At 36.8% G+C, this 23,577-nt stretch overlaps 1 protein-coding gene across 1 annotated transcript in view; it reads right to left on the reverse strand.

Moving 5' to 3' along the window:
* Positions 1 to 23,267, reverse strand: part of SLIT3 (slit guidance ligand 3) — a 610,825-nt gene extending 587,558 nt beyond the window's left edge. The window contains exon 1 of the mRNA XM_064480085.1: positions 23,163 to 23,267. The gene's annotated coding sequence lies outside the window, so the exon portion shown is untranslated. The remainder of the gene's footprint in view (positions 1 to 23,162) is intronic.
* Positions 23,268 to 23,577: the final 310 nt, after the last annotated feature.

Below are 23,577 nucleotides of genomic sequence, written 5' to 3' on the forward strand. Positions count from 1 at the left end.
GATAAGTGTGTTTAAGAGTCCTGCAATAAGGAAACTGGTTTAAAGTTTGTTTAACCCAGCATCCCAGTATCACTGACCTTTTTAACATGTAAACTTAAAATACTTTTGGAATTTTTGGAGAACTCCCAATAAAATTCAACCCTTGTATTTAATAATCTAAGTCTCAGAGAGGGGAGGGCACTGGTACCAGGTCACCCAGCTAATCAACAAGAGAGCCAGAGCTGGTAACCAGAGCTCCCCACGCCTAGAATGGGGCCACATCCACTCCTCCCCACCCGCCACCGATTTCCAAGGCATCTGCAGAATGTGTCAGCCTCCCCATGGAAGAATTACTCTCCCTAGAGAAGCCTGAGTAAGTCCTTAGAAGGTCAGGCTAGTGGGTAGGACTTTTTATGTCTAGGTTCCAGAGACAGCTTTTGCACTCTGGTATGATTTTCAGAGTTCCACACAAGTCTCCTGGGATTTTTCGATTTTTTTTTTTTCCAAATCAAAAACAAAATTTTTCCCTTTACTTTTCCATAGGCTTCTCAAAAGCAAACTACCCACCAATTCCCCCAGGAAAAGCCACCTCAAACTTTCTCCTCCACCCGTTTTCTGACTCCCAGTGTATAAGGTGCCGCCATTCACAAGGCCACTGTAATCACTTGGGATTTTCCAGTTGCAGCCATAGAAGACAACTGACTGACTGAAGTTTTTTAAAATGACTCTTTTAAGAAGGCCTTTGGGTAGCATAAAAAGTTAGGGAAAAAACTGCAGACCGACGCATTAAAAAAGACAAGAACCACGGTAGGATCCAGGTGCCAAGCCCCAGAATTCCTAATTCTCCGGAGGAAAAGACTCACTGGCCTGCTGACATCACGTGACCACCCTCTTGTCCAGAGGCGACAAGGACTCGTGGGTGACGATTTTACTACGGAAACTACACTCAGCTGGGCAGGTAGGAGCAGCCCTTGCAAAGGAAAACTGGGAGCTGTTAGCTGAAAAAGGAGAGGGAGGTGGAACAGCACCAGAGCATCTTCCCTCCGCCTCACACCACAGCCATTCAGTTCCTGAGTCCCTATTAATTCGTCCCCATGATTATCTTCCGCATCCGTCCCCTCTTCACTTTTGGTCCTTCTGCCATTGTTCAGATCCTATTTTCATATGTGGCCATTGTTCACACTGGCCCCCACATCAGTTCTCTCTAATTTGGTTTGTTTTGCTCCACCAATCTGTCTTTTTGCTCTGAAGATCAAGGATCTTTCTTTCTTTCCTTTTTCTTTCTTTCTTTTTTTTTTTTTTTAATGCAGATCTGATAGTGCAATCTTGAGCTTTGAAATAGATCTCTGTCTTTACCGCCACAGCTCCCACCTCTCTCCCCCACCTACTCAATATCCCACCTGGAACATCCTCCCCTGCTCTTTCCTATCTGGCTCCCCCAGAATCAGTTTAGCTGTCACTTTCTCTAGGAAACCTTGCTGGGCCAGACTATTAGATTCTCGAGGGCAGTCACCCTATATAATCCATTTGTTCCAACATTTTCTTATAAAAATCTTCAAACATTCAGAGACGTTTAATCCATTTTTGCATGCCTGATGCCTAGAGGTACAAATAAATCTTTGATGATGAATGAATGAATGAGTACAGGAATTAATGATCTTCCCAATCAGCTAGCGTATTTTACATTCTCGTTTCAGTTTTACTTATTTTAATCAACGTTGCTTGATCTTCGGGGGAAGAAGTTACATTCTTCCAGAAGTTACATTCTTCCAGAATATCTGGGAGGGTTTTTTGCTAACAATACACATTCTTCCTCGTTCTGATATGTTTGCTCCCACTCCATTGAAACTTAACATTTATGCTGATCATTCTCTAATGGACTGTCCAGATCATTCTCTGCCCACTGTCACCCGGCTCTATTCGCGAGGAGGCTGACCTTCATGGACTGTATCCCCTGCACTCCCTTGGGTCTGGCATGTGGGGAACCAGCAGAATGTCAGGCAGCTGGAGGGAGAGAGGCCAAGGCTCCTTCCACAAGGGTTCCAGTTTGGCAGTGGCTGCTTTCCTCCACTGAAGGTCATAATTCATGTCCTCCAGGCCTGTCCTCCAACTCCCAGTCCCATCCCTTGCCTCTTTGGAGGGTAAGAGTAAGAACAGCATCCTGTTGATGCTAAATCTTGTGCAGTCCCCACCCCTTGTTGTTTCCTTAACCCTTGCTTCACCTTTCTAAACAGTCCATTTATTAAACTTTCTTCAGTTACTCCTTTGAGTCGTGTCATTCATTTCAGGGACCCTGAAAAGAACACTACCTCCTTGAGCCACCAAAGCAGGTCTCTAAAGAGTAGGTGAACAGGAAGAGAGGGAGAGAGATGATGAAAACTCCAATTTGAAATTAAGACTATAATCCCTATTAAATCCTCCTGGGAAAGAGAACAACCAAAGGATGTGAATTTTAGGTCATTTCTAGAGAATAGGGTTAAGGGAAAGGTACCATCAATCAGACCTTTTTTTTTTTCAATGAAAGGCTTCTTTCTCTGTCCTCTAAGAATGAATAATAAAGGTTTATTGACAGTTAATCGATTGAGCCTCCCCAAGGAGCAGAATCCACTCCTACTAGATAAAGGTTTGATGAATGAATACCTAATTTTAAAATAACCTGTCTTGGAGAAGATAGAGAAAGAGAACCTTCCAAAATCCAGATACATCTGTAGTGGACAACTATTACTTGTTCGTTTACTCCAACTGTGTGATTGAGGTTCAGAATTTTCTTGTTCTTAATATATAATCTTATTTCCCTGAAGACTGATTTTTAAGCAGTTCACCACATGGCTGAAATGAGCAAATCAGAGTTTTCCCTAGGATTTTTCTAACTAGAACTGGAGAAAGAGATCTGGTCCCTCTGTGATTATAAAGCTGCAACATGTGAGGAACAGGAGTGAGTGGTCGTATTTTCAACTGTGTGGCTCAAGCTGGTATAGCGGAATGAATCTGAACCATTTTCCAGAAGTACAAAGTGGCATTTAACTTAATTTAGCAATCAAACAACCACTTATTGGGAACTTCATATATGTCCAGGTGTAAACACAGCCCACTCTGCCAACAATCCAGTTAGGAAGACAAAATCAAGATATATGAAAGAAGAGAAAATATACGGCATATAATTAAATGCTAATTGACGTGGGTCATACAGTAATTGCTGTGAAAATTCTAAAAAGGGAGAAATCATTTCAAGCTGAATTGGAAGGGCTGAAGAATACCATTTGGCTTTTGAAAGATGCATAGATTTGATGAAATCCATGGGAAGGAAAGGGGTCTTTGCCCTGAGGGAAGCAAAGACAAGGAGGCAGGAATAGAACGGTGTATGGGGTTGGGGAGAGGGCATTGGGAATGTGGTATATGAGAGTCTGGGGCAAGATTTCTATCATCAGAGAGCAAATTTTAGAAAACGAGCTCTGATGCCTGATTTGCCTCTGGAGGTAGCTTAGTCACCTTGCTGCAGAAGTTGGAGGGCTCTGTGCAGAGGCAATGACTCTGACCTTGACAGATGATACAGATTGGAATCCCCAGCAGGGAACCAATGATGTGCCCCCAGATCAACTTTGCCCTGATCTGAGAGGAAATCAGATGATCTGGGGAAATTTTGTTCCCCTAAACTGGTACATTGAAATGGTGACTCAGCCAGATGTGGGGTCAGCCAGAGTGCTGACCTGAGAGGCCTGGCAGGCAGGTGAGTGTGATCACGTGCCTCTCCAAACTATACAATAAAGATTTGTCTCATATTTGAGCAAAGCAAGGACTGTCACTGGGGAAATGGCTCTCCAATTTGAGGAGTATTAATCACCTAATTAACCGGAACACCTGCTCATAAAACTCATCCCACCCAGGGAACCAAATTAAACAAAGCATGAGGATGTGCTGCACAGACTTGGCGGTGGCACCTGCATCTTTGGCTGGCCTCCCTGGGCACTGGGGCTCACAAAACTCTCCAGCCAGCTGTTGGGTTTGACAGAAACTTTAGAATATCACCCTTGTTTAGCAAGCAGTGATTAGTGCAAACTCAGAGAAACTCCTCTTGCAACTTACCTGGAATCATGGATGTCCCTGATGTGCTGGGTGCTATTCTGAGACTTTTGCATCCATGAACTCTATAATCCTCACAGTAACCAAATGAAGTCCCCTATTGTAGCAGAGGCTGGCTTCATGCTCTCAGATCTAGTTTCTTTTTGCTGGGCACAAAGGAAGACTACATTCCTCAGCCTCCTCTGCAGTTACACGGGGGCCATGTGCTTCATTCTGACCAACAGAGTGTGTGCAGAAGTGATGCATACCACTTCCAGACTTGGTCTTTGAAACCTCTTACATATCCAGGCAAGACTTCTCCCTTTGACTGTTGGCTGGATAGAGAGGATCCAGTGAAGGATCCCAAAGTGTCATTGAGAGAATAGTAGAGTCACACACACACACAAAACCAAAAACACTGGAATCCCTGAATTACCACACAGAAGACAGTGGTCAAACATTCAGTCTTGAACATGAGAAAAACCCAAACCCTCCACTGAGATTTTGGGATTATGTATTATCGCCATTAGCATTATGACTCAGGCTGATACACTAATGTAATCTTGGCAGTTATGTTTGCCCAAATCACACAGGATCAATCTTAGGGAAAGCTACTATCTATGTGCTATGATTTCAAAAACAACAGGAAATTCCTCCCATCCTAAAATAATACTCTCTCCTGTTGGTTCACTGATGAAATGCTTTTTAAAAATAACCCTCATTTTCTACTTTTTAATTGTTACTTATTCGTTTAACATGTATTTACTGAGTACTTTCTAGGTGCAGAAATTATATATGGTATAGTGAAGACAAAGTAAACATGATTGCCACTCTCATAAAGTCTTGTAAGGGCAACAGATGTAAAACAAGCAAGTAGACAAAAAAGTAAATAATTACAAATTACAAGGTGTTGGAAAGGGAATTCATTGGGTGGTATGATAAAGACTAATTGAGGCTAGCAATATCTCCAAAAAGTGGTTAAGGAAGGAGACTCAAAAGATAGGAAGAATCTAGCTATGATACAATAAGGTATCGGGTGGGTTAGGTCACTATTCCAAGAGACAAAACAGCACGTGTAAAAGCCCTACAGTACAGTTTGACTAGCTGGAGGAACATAAAGATGGGCACTCTGGCTAGGTCCTAGAGCAGGAGGGAGACCTGTTCTGGGAAGATAAGAATTCTCTCTCCCTCACCGTTGTACTGACTCCAGTCTATGTGCAGTACAACAATGAATGCTGTTACCCCTATCATTTGTGTGTCTGAAGAGAAGCCTAAACTTTTGGATTAATCTGACCAGATGTGGAATCTACGGCAGTTCCAGGAGTATTTGTAAATAGCAAACTGGTAAAACTAGTTAAGGGAACTGTATTAAAGCTATCTTGTATAGGCAGCCTCATATTTTCCAACAGTTTTTAAGTATTAAGTGACTGGTGGGTAGTAGGGAAACCTGATGAAGACCACCAGGGTAGGAGATTAAAAACCCTTCTAGCCTACCCTTACAGCCATCACATCATTGAGTGAAAACTCAGTCCTAGGGAAGGCATGCAAAATATTTTACTGTACAAATTTCTGTTTTCCCAAGTTTAGCTAATGGCATCACCATTTCCTCAAATGGCCAGGCCAAAATGTTAAAAGTCATTTTTAACTCTTCCTTTTGTTCCTCTTAACTCATTCCATGCATCAGCTCGCCAAGACCTCTTGATTCCTCAGCTTAAAACTTTGTGAGGTCCTACCCACAATGCTACACCTCCTTGGCTTTGTTCAGGCCTCAATGGTTCTTACCCAGGTCCTTTAAGTGGCTTTCCTCTTCAACTCCTCCAGTCACATTCAGAGCTTAGAGGCATTTCCACTATTTACAGAATGAAGTCTGAAGTATATATATGGTAAAGAAGGGTCTCTGTCAACTAACTTGTTTCTGTCTTTATCTCTTGCTTCATTTCTTCATGAATCCTCATTCCCACCTTAGGCTAAACCATGGAGAATTAACATTTCCTCAGTGTGTTGAGATGTTTGCTACCTGTTGTCTTATCCCATGTTCTTCCCTCCTTCTGCAATGCCCTTGCCCACCTCCTCCCTCTGGTGAAATTTTCCTGGTCCTTCACCACGCAGCTCAAGCATCACCACCTCTATGAAGTATTTTATACTTCCTTTTTTAATATCCCACTGTATTACAGACTTATTCATTTGATCTGTGGCTAAAGAAATCTCTATTACTGCACACCTTACACCAATGTAATTATCTCTTTACACATCTCCCTTCTTCCCCAACTAGATTGTGAGTCCCTTGAGAGATGGAATGTGATTGACTAAACTCCTTGAGAGAGCTGTCTCTCCTGGAACTCATGTCCAGTTCCTCCCTTCTCATTTTATCTTTGATCCACCCCTGTCAGAATTTCTTCTCAACACTCTACTGAACTGTTCTTTTCAGTGACCTCCCCATTCTTCTAGTTACTTAAGCCAAAATTATTTGAGCCATCCTTCATTTCCTTTTCCTTTTATACTCAACATCCAAACAATCAAGAAATCCTGTTTACTTTTTCTTCAAGTCCAGAATTCTACCATTTTATTTCATGTCTAGCATGACCACAAGTGATTGTCATTTATGGCCTGGATTATAGTAATAGCCTCCTAATTCTTTGCCTCTGTCATTCTGTGCTTTCTGTAATCAACTTTTAACCCAGTAGCCTCATAATGTTAAAATACATGCAAGATCATGTCATTCTTTTCATCTAAAACTTCTAGCTATGATACAGTAACAGGAACTGGATTTACCTTCTCATCTTAAACACATAGAAAACTGGACACAGTGTATAAAAAAGATGGATTTTAAACACTGGAAAATAAGAAGTGCATGAGTGTGCTCCCTGAAATGAGAAATAAATGAGGTGAGCAGTACAATTGTGCTATCTTACAGCCTAGAGATAATTTCCAGGCTAAAGCACAGGGAGGAGAACTCAGCATTCTCTCTTAAGTTGAAGAGACTGAGATTGGAGAGGCCAGTGAGTCTCGAGTTCTGAGACTGCATCCTGAGAAGTGGGAGCTGAACAAAAGAGAGTTCCAGATTCCAAGAACCTACAGAGAGGGTCCTCTGAGTCTCTATTTGTGAGGGAAAACTACATGAGGCTGGGGGAAGAATCCCCAGAGAGTAGTAGCATGACTCTAATTCCAAGACTTTAAACAGGACTGGGAATTAAGTGTTTCCACTGGCCACAGAGGAAGTCCCTCATAATATGCAGGCCATTGGGTAGAAACTTCAGAAGAGTATTACCTTTGTGGTAGAGCTAAAGACACATTGGATGCACCTAAGAAAAGCTTAAAAACAATCTCAAAAGGATTCAACTGATTCCATGTTCCATTCAAGTGTGAGATAAAGCCAAGTTTCATATTAAAACAAAAACAAAAACAACAACAAAAAAAATGAGGTCCTAACCATGTAAATTTCACAATAACTGCCATCTAGTAAAATATTACCAGGAACACAAAGAAGCCTGAAAATATGATTTACAAAAGGGAAAAAATTGAAATCAATAGAAACAGACCCAGAAATGGTAGAGATGATATAATTAAGACAATTATACTCATAAATTATAAATATACTTGATATATTTAGGAGGTAGGGGAAACATTGAAGTTATAAAAAGAATCAAATGGAACGTCTAGAGCTGTAAAACACAGTGTCTAAAATGAAAATGTACCGGATGGGAATAACAGCAGGTAAGAGCCAACAAAAGTTCTTGCATTCAGGATATATTTTATACAAAGAGTCTTACAACTCCATAATTAAAAGACAAATGGCCATATTAAAAATAGGCAAAAGACCTTAAGAGACATTTCATCAAAGAAGATATGGGAAGAGACACCAATAACAAGTGGACACATGGAGGAAGATGCTGAAAATCCTTAGTCATAAAGAAATGTAAATTAAAATCACAAGCCATGACTATATAGCCACTAGACTGGTCAACATCAAAAAGACTGAAATTAGTAAGCTTTGACAAGGATATGGAGAAACTAGAACACTCGTTCATTGATAGTAGGAATAAAAATGGTACAGCCGCTTTGGAAAATTGTTTGGCAGTTTCTTAAAAATTAAACATATACTTAGCACGTGACCCAGTAATTCTCCTCCTAAATGCCTACCAAAGAGAAAGAAAAACATATATCTACAAAAAAAAAAAAATCCAGTACAGTGATATTATTCATAACAGCCAAAAATTAGAATCCAACTATATGTCTATCAGCTGATGATTAGATAAAAAACTATAAATAATATATCTATATAATGGAATACTACTCACTAATTAAAAGGAACAAACTTCTGATATATACAATGATGTATATGAAACTCAAAAACATGTTAAATGTAAGAAGCAAGATCCAAAGATGTAGGATTTCATTTATATTAAATATAAAGAAAACAAAAACTAATAAATACAGGAAGTAGATCAGTGGTTTCCTGAGGCTGGAAGTAGGGTGAGATGGGAGTGGGCTAACGGATATAAAGGAACTTCTGGGGATGTTCCAAGGTTGGATTGTCATGATAGTTCCAGAACTGTAAATTTACTGAAATTCATCAAAGTGGATTTAAAATGGGTGATTTTTATTGTATGTAAATTATGCCTCAATAAATCTTCTAAAAAAGATAATTGCTTACATTAAATAATAACAGTGTACCAAGGGGATTGTAACATGTAGAAATAAAGTATATGAAAATAATAACACAAAGGACAGGAGGAAGGTAATAAAGGTATACTGTTGTAAGGTTATTATACTATAGGTAAAGTGGTATCATATTATATGAAGATAGACTAAGATAAAGTGAAAATATATGTTGGAAACCCTAGGGAAACCATCACAAAGTAAAACAAAGATACATAGCTGAAAGCCAATAGGGGAAATAAAATGAAATCATAAAAAAATTCTCACTGCATCTAAAATAGAAAACAAAATAGGAAAAAAAATGGAAGAAAGAACAGACAGGACAAATGGAAAACAAATACCAAGATGGTAGATTTAATCCCATATAGCAATAATTACATTACGTATAAATGATCTAAACAATTCAATTAAAGTCAGAGATTTGTCAGACTGGATTGAAAAAGTAAGATCCCAGTGGATGATGTCTATAGGAAATTCACTTTAAATCTAAAGACACAAAGAGATTAAAATTAAAAGAATGGAAAAGAGTACAGTATGAGCATACTGGTCAAAGAAAGCCAGAGTGACTATACTAATATTAGACAAAGTAAATTTTAATATAATCATTATTTACCTGGATAAAGAGGGAAATTTTTATCATGAAAAAAGGGTCAATTCACTAAAGGACATAACAATCCTAAATGTGGATGCATCCAACAAAAGAGCTTCAAAATACATGAAAACAAACTAGTAGAACTTAAAGAAGAAATATACCAGCGCACAATTACAGTTACAAGTATCAACACTTCTACCTCAGTATTGCTAGAACAAGCAGACACGAAGTCACAAGGATATGCACACAAGTCTTGAAAAACACTAGAAACCAAACAAGCTTAATTGATATTCAAAGAATTTGTCACACAATAATAATAGAGTACACATTATTTTCAACTTGGAACACTCATCAAGATAAACCACAATCTGGACCAAAAGCAAGGTTCAATAATTTGAAAAGGCTCAAATGATATAAAAAATATTCTCTGATCACAACAGAATTAAACTAGAAATCAAAGACACAAGGATATGTGGAAAATAATCAAAAATTCTGAAAATTAAACATCACTCTTTAAGTAAATCATGTTAGAGAAGAAATCACAAGAGAAATTAGAAAATATTTTTAACTGAATAAAAATGAGAACACAACATACAAACATTTACGGAATGAAGCTAAAGCAGTGTTCAGAGGGAACATTTTGGCATTAAATGCTTATATTAGGGGGAAAAAAAAGAAAAGGTTGAAAACAGTAACTTAAGCTTCTACCTTAAGAAATTAGATAAAGAAGGGCATGTCAAACCCAAAATAAACAGAAGGAAATACTAAAGAGTAGAAATCATTCAAATTGAAACAAGAATGTAATAGAGAAAAGCAATAAAATCAATATTGGTCCTTTGCAAAGAATAATTTTAAAAATTCTAGCCAGAATAATAATGAAAGAAAGAAGACATAAATGGTCAATATCAGGAATGAAACAGGGGACACCTCTATAGAGCCAACTAACATGAAAAGTATAAAGAATCTTATGGAAAGCTTTTATGGCAAACATTCGATAATTTAGGTGGAATGAATGAATTCCTTGAAAGATACAAACTATGAAAGCTCACTCAAGAAGAAATAAATTACCTAACTAACTCTCCATCTATTAAAAAATTCAATTTATAGTTTAAAAACCTTCCCTCCAAGAGAACCCAGGTTAGATGGTTTCAATGGGGAAATATGACCAAATTTACACAAACTCTTCCAGAAAACAGAAAAGGAGACAACACTTTCCAGCTCATTAATGAGATCAGAATTACTCTGATACCAAAGCCAAAGACATTATTAAGAAATAAAAATTATATACCAATCTCCCTCATAAAAATTAACCCAAAAATATTTAACAAAATTAGAAAATTAAATTTAGCAGCAAACAGAAAGGATAATACATGCCCAAGAGAAGTCTGCCCCAGGTATGTAAAGTTAGTTCAACGCTTGACAATTAATCAATATAATTTACTAAATAAATAGAGTTTAAAAAAAAAAAAAGGAAATGACCATCTGATATATGCAGAAAGAACCCTGGATGAAGTTTCATGTCTATTCATGTTAAAATTTCTCCGAAAACTTGGAGGAAAAGGAAACATGCTCAACCTGATAAAGGACATCTATAAAAATCTTTACAGCTGATATACAGATATACGTATATGAAAGAATAAATGTTTTTCTCCCAAAATTAGGAAAAAGGCAATGATGTTTGATCTCACTGCTCATTTCAACAACATACTGGAGATCCTAGCAATGAATCTTATAAAATAAAAAAGAAGAAGAAAAGGTGTGCAGATTTGAAAGGAAGATACAAACCTCTACTCATTGAAAACGTGATTGTCTACATAGGAACTCCTAAAGAATCTACCAATAAGTGGGTTTAATACGGTTGCAGGATATATGGTCAAAATATGAAAATCAATTTTTTTAGATACTAGAAAAGAATACTGGAAATTGAAATTATAAAAACAGTACCATTTATAATAGCATTAAAAACACAAAATATTTAAGAGGCAAAAGATTTAAATGCTCACAATGACAAAATGTTGATGAGAGAAACCAAGAAGACCTTATAAATGGACAAATATAACTGTGCTCATGGATTGGAAAATTCACTCTTAGATGTCAATTCTATACATTCAATGCAATCCCAGTCAAAATCCCAACATGATTTTTTTGGGGTAGAAGTTGACAGAGTAATTCTAAAATTTATACAGAAAAGCAAAGGAAGTAAAATTGCTGAAATAGGTAATTTTGAATAAGAAGAACAAAGTTGGAGGACTCACATTACCCATTTGAAGACTTACTATAAAGATATGATAATCAAGACATTGCAGTACTGGCTAAAAGAGAGACACATGGAACAAAGGAACAGAATCAAGAGTTCAGAAATAGACTCACGTATACATGGTTACTGATTTTCAACCCAAGTGCCAGGGTAATTCAATGGATAAAAGATAATCTTTTCAGCAATGGGTGCTGGAACAATTAGCCATTTATATGCTCAATAAGTAAACAGCCTTGACCTTTTTCCTACACCAACTCAAAATTAACTTGAAATGGTCTGTATCTATAAGTAGGTGTTACATATATTAAAAAATTCTAGAAGATATAGGAGAAAATCTTTTTGATCTTGAGTTAGGCAAAAATTTCTTAGATAAGTCACAAAAAGTGCAGACCATAACAAGAAATGGATCAGCTGAACTTGATTAAAATTAAAAATGTCTGTACTTTGAAAGAGAGTGTTAAGAATATTAAAGATAAGTGACACCTATCTGATAATGGCTTTGTGTACAGAATATAAAAAAAAACCTCTCTAAATTCAGCAAGATAAGCGACGTGATAAAAATGGGTAAATGTTAAAATAGACCCTTTACCAAAGAAGACATATAGATGGCAAATAAACACATGAAAAGAAACTAAAAAGTCATTAGTCATTAGGGAAAGTGCAAATTAAAATCATTTCCATGAAAATATTATTCTGGCCCTGATTTCTAAGACATTCCTTTGATTATCATCTGCCATTCTGTATCACTGATAAGAAAAGGCAAAATACATTTATGACAAGCATCTATTATTATGCTCAGTATGTACCGGTAACTTGTGTAATACTTGAAGAGTATGACATTTAATAAAAGAGGCAGAAAGAGTCCATTTTTTTTAGGTTCCAAGTAGACACCAATTATGCACCTCACCTGTCTGACCACTGATAGCCAATCCATGGCAGACATCACTAATCAATCACAGCAATCTTCACCACAGAGGCAATCTTCATAATTATTCTCATTGTTCTGCTGAGGCAGCTTCCAGCAACTGATTACCACCGGCAGATAAGTTAAGAATGATTTGCCATCCCAGCCCTAGCTGAGCTTGTTTGGCTTGTGTTAGGCCTAGCTAAGTTTGTTTGGCTTATGTTTTGATTCTTCCCTTCCACAGGTAAAAGCGTAGACAGAGGTGGCAGCTGAATTGCAAAGGTGTCATTTAGTGACCGGTGACCAGTCTGCTTTGAAATCCCTCTTCAGAGAGACCATATACACAGATATTCACAGCCGCTCTTAAGATCTGTCAGCCCCAAAGCACTGAGGCAGCATCCTTAGCAATCAGGATTTTATGCCTCTAACTCAACATTTGTAAAGTGAAGAGGTGGGGATAATTTAACTGTACCTGCAAAGGATAAAATCTAGAGCAGCGGTTCTCATCCCCAGCTACACACCAAAAGCTCTGGGGAGCTTTTAAACTATGTACAGATTCCCAAACACCATTCTAGACTACTTAATTTCACATCTAGATACATATGCTAAAGAACTCTGCAATTCCAAATCTTAGGGCATACGTGAAAAAAGATGCCAATTAGAGCATTGCTTGCAAATGCAAATTATTGGGAACCCAAGTGTCTACCAACATAATGGATAATAAATTGTGATTATATATACAGTGGAAAATATGCAGCTGTTTAAATCAATGAAAACATCACATATCAACATAAATACTTTTAAAAACAAGTGAAAAATGAAGTTCAAAAATGCTATGTGAAGTATTAAGCCATTTATACAAAACTTGAAACAAACAGATTCAATACTGTATGTTCCTTATTGACACATCCATGTGAACAAAGTACTTAGAAAAGAAACAGGAATGTAAACACTGAATTCTGGATAGTAGTCACCTATGGGGAAGAAGGGAGGACAATGGGATAAAAAGCTTCAACTCTGTGATATTTCATTTCTTCAGAATATTCTAAAATATGGCTACATATTAAAATCTAGTTAGGATGAGTCAGCTCAAGAGTATTTTTATGACATTTAAAAGCTTTTATATATGCTGAAGTATATAAATACAAAAATTACTTTTTCTTCCATTAAGGTCATCAAACGAGATGCATGAAGAATCATTAGTGCAGTACTCCATAACTGGTAGTCAGTAACCAGTAGTTAAATGGTAGGCAGCTTTATTATGAACTCCTCAATTATGTTCAAATATGCTCTAAGGCATTCATAGTAATAAATTCTAATAACATATTTGAAACAAATGTCCCATTTTAAATTGCTGTATAAAATTTAATACATTCATTCACATGAATGTATACATGAAAAAATATGCACTTATTGAAATGATGATTTTGAAGATTAACATTATGGAAAATGCTTAATACATAATGTTACATGAAAAAAATAATATGTGATGTTGGCTGTTTATGTGATGTCTAGCTATGAGGAGACTGGAATAAAAGTCAGCATGAAAAAAGCAAAACATCAACGAGAAGTGGTAGAATTACGAGTGACTTCTTTCTTTCCTCTAGTTGCATTTTTTTGTTCTAGTTTCTTACAATTAAAAATACTAAGATAGCGAATGGAGTTCATACTTTTCTAGGTAGCATCCAAAGAAAAAAGCACCACATGATTTGTATTCTCAGAGAACTGGGGGCCTGAGAGAGAAGCAGATACACACACCGATGTGTTGATATGATGATGGCAACTATGAGATTTGAACACTGGATTTTTTTAATATTATTGCCAACCCTCACAAAATCTGTGCAATTTATGAATTCTTGTCCTTAATATAAGTGAGGCTCAAAGATATATGTGACTTTCACATCCTCCTTCTCCTCAAACCACTGAGAGAGCCTCTCCCCTCCTCCCTCTCCCACTCCGTGTCTTCCTTCTCATTCTCTCTCTACACCTCTCCTCATCTCTGTCTCTGAACCGGGCTCCTACATCACGGAGAAAACTGAAGCAATCAAGAGATCTTCTACTTCTCTAGATTCCACCACAGCTAGCCACTTGCTAAAATTTCCGTCCTTAGGCTTCTCTTTGCGTGCTCACCTGTGTGTGAACCATCCATATCCCCATCTAAAGTTAAGCCCCTCCCATCTGTGCACCAGATTCTATTCCCCTCTCTTCCGTGACCATTCTAGAAATTCTCTTCTCTCTCTTCCATGTAATTACATTTCTCTACTGAGCTTTCCCTTCAGCATAAAAATGGACTGTTTTCTCTCCCATTAAAAAAGAAGAAAATTCTTCTTGACTCTACTTCAGTATCAACCCCCAACTTTGCTCCACTTTGAACCAGTTTTCTATGTAGGCTGCCACCAGTGCTCCTCTTCCATCATGCCACTGGAAACCCCTCACCAAGGTCAACAGTGATCCCCATGTGTTGGCCAACAGGTATATGAAAAGATGTTCAATACTGCTAATTATCAGAGAAACGCAAGTCAAAACTACAATGAGATATTACCACACACCAGTCAGAATGGCCATCATTAAAAAACCCACAAATGATAAATGCTGGAGAGCATGTGGAGGAAAGGGAACCCTCCTACACTGTTGGTGGGAATGTAATTTGGTGCAGCTATTGTGGAAAACAGTATGGAGATTTCTTAAAAAACTAAAAATAGACTTACCCTATGATCCAGCAATCCCACTCCTGGGCATATATCTGGAGGAAACTCTCATTTGAAAAGATACATGAACCCCAATGTTCCTAGCAGCACTATTTAAAATAGCCAAGACATAAAAACAACAAAGGTGTCCATTAACAGATCGTTGGATAAAGAAGGCGTGGTTATAACAGACTACTACTCAGCCATAAAAAAGGCATGAAATAATGTCATTTGCAGCAACATGGATGGACCGAGAGATTATCATACTAAGTGAAGTAAGCCAGAAAGAGAAAGACAAATACCATATGATATCACTTATATATGGAATCTAAAAAATGACACAAATGAACTTATTTACAAAATGGAAACAGATTCATAGACATAGAAAACAAACTTATGGTTATAGGTCGGGGGAGGATAAATTGAGAATCTGGGATTTGCAGATACTAACTACTACATATAAAATTGATCAACAACAAGGTCTTACTGTATAGCACAGAGAACTACATTCAATATTTTGTAGTAACTTATCATGAAAAGAATACATATATATATGTGTGTGTGTATAACTGAATCACCATGCTGTACACTAGAGACTGACACATTTTAAATTGATTATACTTCAATTAAAAAATAAAGAAAAAAGAGAAAAATTATAAATCAGGTTCATCTAAATAAAAAATTTTTTCTTCAAAATACAGTTAATTAAAATAGAAAACCAAAAACCCAACTAAAATGAACAAAGATTTGAACACTTAATCAAAGAAGTATACCAATGGGAAAAGAGCACATGAAAGGATACAAATTAAAATGGCAGCAAAGTATCATTACGCACAGATTAGAATGGAAAAAAAATGGATAGTATGAAGTGCTAGCGAGGGTGAGGAGCGACTAGAACTCTCACATGTTGCAAATAGGAACGTGAAATGGCACGGCCGGTTTAGAAGACCATTAGTTTTCTCATACAGTTAAACATACACTTGCCACGTATGATCCAGAATTTCCATTTCCAGGTATTTATCCCAAAGAAATGAGAGCATATGTCCACAGAAAACTTTGCATGCAGATCTTTATAGCAACTTTATTCATAAGTACCAAACACTGAAAACAGCCCAAATATCTTTCTACTGGTGGTTAGGTAAATAAATTGTATTGCCTTTATTCAACGGAATACTACTCAGCAGTAAGAAATGAACTATAGATACAGACAACAATTTAGGTAAGTCTCAGATACATTATACTGAGTGAAGTTAGTCTGTGGGCCAAGGCTACATTCTGTGTGATTTCATTTATATTATATTCTAGAAAATGAAAATTACAGGGATGGAAAACAGATCAGTGGTTGCCATGGACTGGGGTGGGAGCAGGGTTGACCATAATGGGGCATGAGGGGATTTTTCTGTGTGATGGAACCATTCTATATCTTGACTAGAGTAGAGATTGCATGGCTGTATACATTTGTCAAATCTCACAGAAGCATAAAGTAAAAAGAGAATTTTGCCCTATGGAAACTATACTTAATATATCTGAATGAAAAAAAAATCTAGGCTGACTGCTGTTCTTTCTTCAGCTCTTTGAAATTATTATTCCACTGCCTTTCATCCTCTATTGTTGTATGATAATAGTATTTCTTGGCTTAACTACAATATATCAAGAGATGTATTTATTTTCATTTTTATTTACTCTGCTTGCCAAATCTGAAGAGTCATGTCTTGTATTAGGTCTGGAAAATTTTCAGCATGATCTCTTTGAATGTTTCATCACCTATTCTCTCTTTACGTAGCATGTATTGTAGATAAATCTGACCCTTCTCATTCTTACATTCTTTCTTTTGTTTTACATCTTAATATCCCCTAGTGGCATTCTGCAGAATTCATTCAGATTAATCTTTCAATTTTTAATTCTCACCTCAGTGGTGTGATCTGTTTTAAAATCAACTCGTTGTTTTCTAACGTTAAACTACTTATTGGAATATAGCATACATACACAAATATGCATAAATCATAAATGTCAACTCAAATAATTTTCACAAACCAAACACACTGTGAAACCACCACCCAGATCAAGAAATTGCCAGCACCCCACAGACCCCCTTCACATCCCTCCTCAGTCACCAGATCCACTGACAAGGCAACCACAATTCTAATTCTAAAAACCTAGATTAGTTTTACTCATCTTGAATTTACTATAAATGCAGTTCTCAATCTCAAATCTTTTGGCTTCCTTTACTCAACATTATGTTTGTGAGAGCCATCATATTGTTGTGTGTAGCATTCGTTTCTCATTGCAGTTTAGTATCCCACGTATTAAGACATTACACTTGATCTATTTATGTACATGTGGGTGGTTTCCTAGTTGAGGCAATCATGAATAAGACTGTATGAACATTCTTGTACATGTCTTTTTGTGTACATATCTCTTCCTTCCTGTTGGGTATATATCTAGGAGTGGAATTATTGCATCATAAATTAGATTAGCTTTCTCTTGATGCCATGAAAAACTGACACAAGCTTAGTGGCTTAAGACAACAGAAATTTAGTAACTTACAGTTCCGTATATCAGAAGTCCAACATGACTCTCCCTAGGCTAAGATGAAGGTGTTCGCAAGCTTGTCTTTCTTTTTGGAGGTTCCAGGAAATAATCCATTTCCTTTCCTTTTCCAGCTTCTAGAGGGCACCTGTTTTCTTTGGCTCATGCCTGCCTTCCTCCAGTAACTGGTTTGAATCCTTCTTGCTCCCTCATCCAGTTCTCTCTTATGATTTCTTCTTCCACTTTTAAGGACCCTTGTGATTACACTAGGCACACCCAGATAATACCCCTATTTTAAGATCAGGCAATTTGTAACATTAACTTAATCTACAAATTTAATTCCTCTTTGCCATGTAACCTAATCACAGGTTCTTGAGATTAGAACATGGACATCTTTCAGGAGCCATATTTGGCTACCACATAGGGCATGCAACTGTCCAGTTTTATTTTACTGTGTAGTAAGTCTTTCAAAATGACTATTAATTTACATTCCCACGGCAGTGAAGGGAAGATCTAATTGCTTGATTATCTTTTCCAGCATATTTTTTTCCCATTTTATTCATTTTGGTGGCATTGTACTGGTATTTCACAAGTTTTAACTTGTATTTCCTTAATGGCTAATGACATTGAGCAACTTTTTCAGTGCTAACTGCCTTTTGAAAAGCTTCTTTTCTCAAGTGCTTATTTGCCCATCTTTCTTTTGGGTGTATGTCTTTATTGCTAATCTACAGGAGTTCCTTAGGTATTCTGGATAGCAATACTTTGTCAGGTGTACATACTATAAATATCTTCTCCCACTCTGTGGCTTGCCTCTTCGCTTTCATAGTGGTGTCTTTTTAAAAAAAAGTTTTTATTGAAGTATAGCTGATTCATAATGTTGTATTAGGTTGTGGTGTACAGCAAATTGATATAACGTCTTATAATATATATTCTTTTTCATTTTCTTTTCCATTATGGTTTGTTACAGGATATTGAATATAGTTCCTTGTGCTATACAGTAGGATCTTGTTGTTTATTTGTTTTATATGTAGTTATTTGTAACTGTTAATCCCAAACTATCCATCTCCCACCCTCTTTCCCCTTTGGTAACCATCATTTGTTTTCTATGTCTCTGAGTCTGCTTCTGTTTTGTAAGTAAGTTCATTTGTGTCATATTTTAGATTCCACATATAAGTGATATCATACTGTATTTGCCTTTTTCTTTCTGACTTTCTTCACTTAGTATGATAATCTCTAGGTCCATCCATGTTGCTGCAAATGGCATTATTTTATTCTTTTTAATGGCTGAGTAGTATTCCATTATATATATACCACATCTTCTTTACCCATTCATCTGTCAGTGGACATTTAGGTTGCTTCCACATCTTGGCTATTTTAAATAGTGCTGCTATGAACATTGGGGTGCATGTATCTTTTCAAATTAGAGTTTCCTCTGGATATATGCCCAGGAGTGGGATTGCTGGATCATATGGTAACTCTATTTTTAGTTTTTTAAGGAACCTCCACACTGTTTTCCATAGGGTCTGCACCAATTTGCACTCCCACCAACTGTGTAGGAGGGTTCCCTTTTCTCCACTCCCTCTTCAGAATTTATTATTTGTGGACTTTTTAATGATAGCCATTCTGACTGGTGAGAGGTGATACCTCGATGTAGTTCTGATTTGCATTTCTCAAATAATTAGTAATGTTGAGTATATTTTTCATGTGCCTGTTGGCCATCTGTATTTCTTCTCTGGAGAAATGACTATTTAGGCCTTCTGTCCATTTTTGAATTGAGTTCTTTGTTTTTGTTATTGAGTTGTATGAGCTATTTGTATATTTTGGAAATTAAGCCCTTGTCAGTCGCATCATTTACAAATATTTTCTCCCATTCTGTTGGTTGTCTTTTCATATTGTTTATGGTTTCCTTTGCTGTGCAAAAGCTGATACGTTTGATTAGGTCCCATTTGTTTATTTTTGCTTTTATTTCTATTGCCTTGGGAGATTTAACTAAAAAAAAATGCTATGATTTATACTGGAGAATGTTTTGTCTATGTTCTCTTCTAGGAGTTTTATGGTGTCATGTCATATTTAAGCCACTTTGAGTTTATTTTTGTGTATGGTATGAGGGCGTGTTCTAACTTCATTGATTTACATGCAGCTGTCCAGCTTTCCCAACACCACATAGTGGTGTCTTTTGACAAACAGAAGTTCTTAATTCTAACATAGTCCAACTGTCTTTTATTGTTAGTATTCTATGGCCATTCTATTTAAGAAATCTTTGCCTAAAATATTTTTCAATGTTTTCATTTAGAAATTTTACTTTTATATTTTAGATCTTCTGCAACGCATCTAGAATTTTTGAATAATGTGAGGTATAAATCAAAATTCAATTTTCTCATATGAATACTCAATTCATAAAAAATTAATTTATTGAAAGACACTTCATTTCCCACTGCATTTCAGCTTCACTTGTGCCATAAACAATGAGTAAAAAATATATATATATGATGTGTATCTTTTATTAACTTTTCAATTTGAAATGCAGTGCTTTTCATTATTAAAAGATCTGCTAATCTCTTTTTCAAATATTTAAAAAATTTCCCAAATATTACCCTATATTTCTGTAAATAGTACTTCAAATACTCAAAATATGCTTTTTAATACAGCTGATATCATATAGTTCCATTATTTCAGACTTTTGGGGCATTCATTCCCAGGTTATGTCTGCTGTTCCTCTCATAGTGGCTTGCCTCCCTGTGTAGTTTTAATTTTTGTATGAGATCTTTTCAATGAGTAATGTGTGTGTGTGTGTGTGTGTGTGTGTTGGTGGGGGGGGTACATAAGAGTGACACACAACATGAGTTTTGGCTTATCACATAAAAGCTTATTTTTCTCTCATGCAAAGTCTGCAGCTGCCTTTCAAGCAGTGATCCAGCAATCCAGCTGTTTCCATCTAGTGGCTAAACTATCTCAAGATGCAGCTGCCACTGTCACTGGGGAACAAAAAGGAAGAGCAGGAGATCTCAACGCCTTCTCTTCTGTGCTTCTGTCCAGAAGGGACCTGTGTCACTTCCACTTAGAGTCCTTTGCCTAGAAATAGTCTATTGGTCCTGACTAACTGCAAGTGGCCTGGAAAATGTGGGGGAGCACATGAATATTTGGTGAGCAGTAAATGTCTCTGCTTTTTTATCACCATATATTATTTTTCTCTCTTCTTCTCAGTTATAGAGCATATTCCAGCCCTCTCATCCCCCAACGGAAGCAAGTCAAAGGCCCATCCAGTCATTTCATCCAGTTCAAACCCCATCAGATCCAGACACCATTCCTCTTTGTCTCTTGAGGCCTGTGAACCAAAAAGATAAATATCTTCCCCTTTTCCAACATGGTGGTAGAACACCAGCCGGATAATCTCAGTGAACACATTCTTTCAGAAAGGAAGGAAAAGGAGATGTACACCAGTCATTGTTCCACAGGAGTTCTGAAATAGCACTTTGTAGACGCTCTGAGGGCCCACTTCAATGGGAATGGGGACTTCTTATCATTTACTTTCTTTAGGAATGTTCTATAACATCAGGTCCTGGAAGGCTTGTTCTCCAGTTAGTGGTGCCCACTGACTCTCCCTCATCATGCTCTACTATCTACTTTCTTGTATGTTTTGTAATTTTTGTTTGTGAGCTGATCATCAGTAGGGATTTATGAGTGTGCTAGTCAGTCATGTGCACCCCAAGTTATGAAAGTGTCTCTGCCAAGTGCTTTAGGGGATTGATTAGTACAGGACTGTGTTTTTTTTAAAACATCAGTTTCTCAGCTGGAGATTTTTATGTCATGTAAGCAGTGTAAATTTAGACTCCCCTCACCCAAGCACAGGCTTCGGGATTTTATTTCTCATGGGAGATTTCTGACTGCTCTGAGCCATAGAGTATTCAGTTAAAGCCTTTCTTGCCCCCTTCCCAATCTCATTTCCCAACTCTCTTCCCCAGAGGTAACTGGTATTCTGAAGATGGCTTGTATCCTTCCCATTCATGTATCTATACTTTTACCATGTTTAACAATAGTATACAGTATTGATCTAGGGTTTAAATTTTATTCTAATGGCATCATATTGTGGTTACTGTATTCTTGTTCTTTCTAGTAAACATAGTTTCAAGATTTAAACATGCTGATAAATATATATATATATATATATATATATATATATATGTACAGTTTACTCATTTTAATTGCTATATAGTATTCCACTGTAAACAAAAACTCAACATTTTCCCATTTTTCTATTACTGGGGAAAAATTTAGGTTGTTTCCAATTCTTCACTATTACAATTACTGCTTCATGAATATTCTTTGTATAGTTTTGTGGAAGTGTATTTGGGCTCTATACCTGTTATGGAATTATTGGGCCATAGGATTTGGATATCTTTAATTTTATTAAATATTGATAAACTACTCTTATTAAGTGGTTATGCCAATTTACAGTCATAAGCATTTTGATAGAAAATATGATGTTGGGTTTTCAATATGTAAGTCAAAATTTGGTTTTGTTAGAGCTTTTACGTTTTTCCATATGGTAGATATAAAGTGTTATCTCATTGTGGTTTTAATTTGCAGTTACAAGATTACCATGAGGTTGACCTTTTTTCTTCCCCAAGATTATTGGCTTTTCAGGTTTCTTCTGTGAATTATCCATTTTTCTACTGAGGTTTAGTCTTTCCTTTATTGATTTATGAGGAAGTTTTACATTTTCTGGATGTAATCCTTTGTCAGCTCTGTGAATTGTAAGTATTTTCTTCCAGCTTGTGGCTTGGAAACCTTCCTTAGAGTCCTAAGAAAATCCTACTTGGTTGAGATTTCTGGAGTCTATTTGCTATAAAATGTATTGTTCATGCTTTTCCACCTTGCTGCAGTGTGTTGTGGACACTATAGGAGTAGGTGACATTTCCATGTTCCTCTGGGACCCATGTAGATACCTCTCTTGAAGCTGAATTGATTTTTCTCACCAACTTGTGTCTCTGGGACTCCTGGCTGCCAGCAGGACCTGAAGTGCGCTGGTCACCCTAGACTCCTAGAGATACTTTATTTAATGCCATCAGAGTGACAGATTGAAAGCTAGAGATCTTAAAAAAAAATCATAATTTGGGCAACAACTCACTAGCAACTCAGGAAAGATTTCCTACAAGCCTTCCACTGACTAGGAATGGTGCACAACTGAATAGGAAGCTCTTTATCTGACATGGAAAACTTACAAGCTATCAAAACCATTGCACAAGGTTTCTACCACAACTTGTAAGATTTAATTTTGAAAGAGTACCACAGAAGCAGGAGAACAATTTATATTAGAGCTACCCCACATATGAGCTCTCTCTTGGTTGTTATTTAAAGAGCACCAGAGAGCCTCAGCTGTGTACCCCCAGGCAAGAGCTGCCTTCCCTTGAAACCTCATTCCTTCTATATAGACAAAATTAGAAAAAGGGATTTGGCATCCAACATGTTACCATTTTCTCTTACCTTTCCTCTTACCTTTCCTCTTACCTTCTTGGTCCCATGCAATTTCAGTTACCAGGAACACTTCTCTGGTTTAGTTGTGAATCTCAAACTTAGGCCACCAAGTGGAGATTTTCCATGTCTGCAGCACAGCTTCAAGCAGCCTACTAAAATGTAAAGTATTTGTAAATTCTCATTGTTTATCATAGGTTTTCATTTGAATTTTTCAGTCTATTCTACATTATATCTGGATTTATTTTTTAATTTTTAAATTATTTTTTAAATTCTTTGGTGGGGAGTAATTAGGTTTACTTGTTAATTTTATTTTTAGAGGAGGTACTGGGGATTGAACCCAAGACCTTGTGTATGCTAAGCATGTGCTCTACCACTTGAGCTATACCCTCCCCTCCTGGATTTATTTTAATGAACAAATGATGTATTTGAAATTTAA

Source organism: Camelus dromedarius, chromosome 27 (genome assembly GCF_036321535.1).
Source record: "Camelus dromedarius isolate mCamDro1 chromosome 27, mCamDro1.pat, whole genome shotgun sequence".
NCBI lineage: Eukaryota > Metazoa > Chordata > Mammalia > Artiodactyla > Camelidae > Camelus > Camelus dromedarius.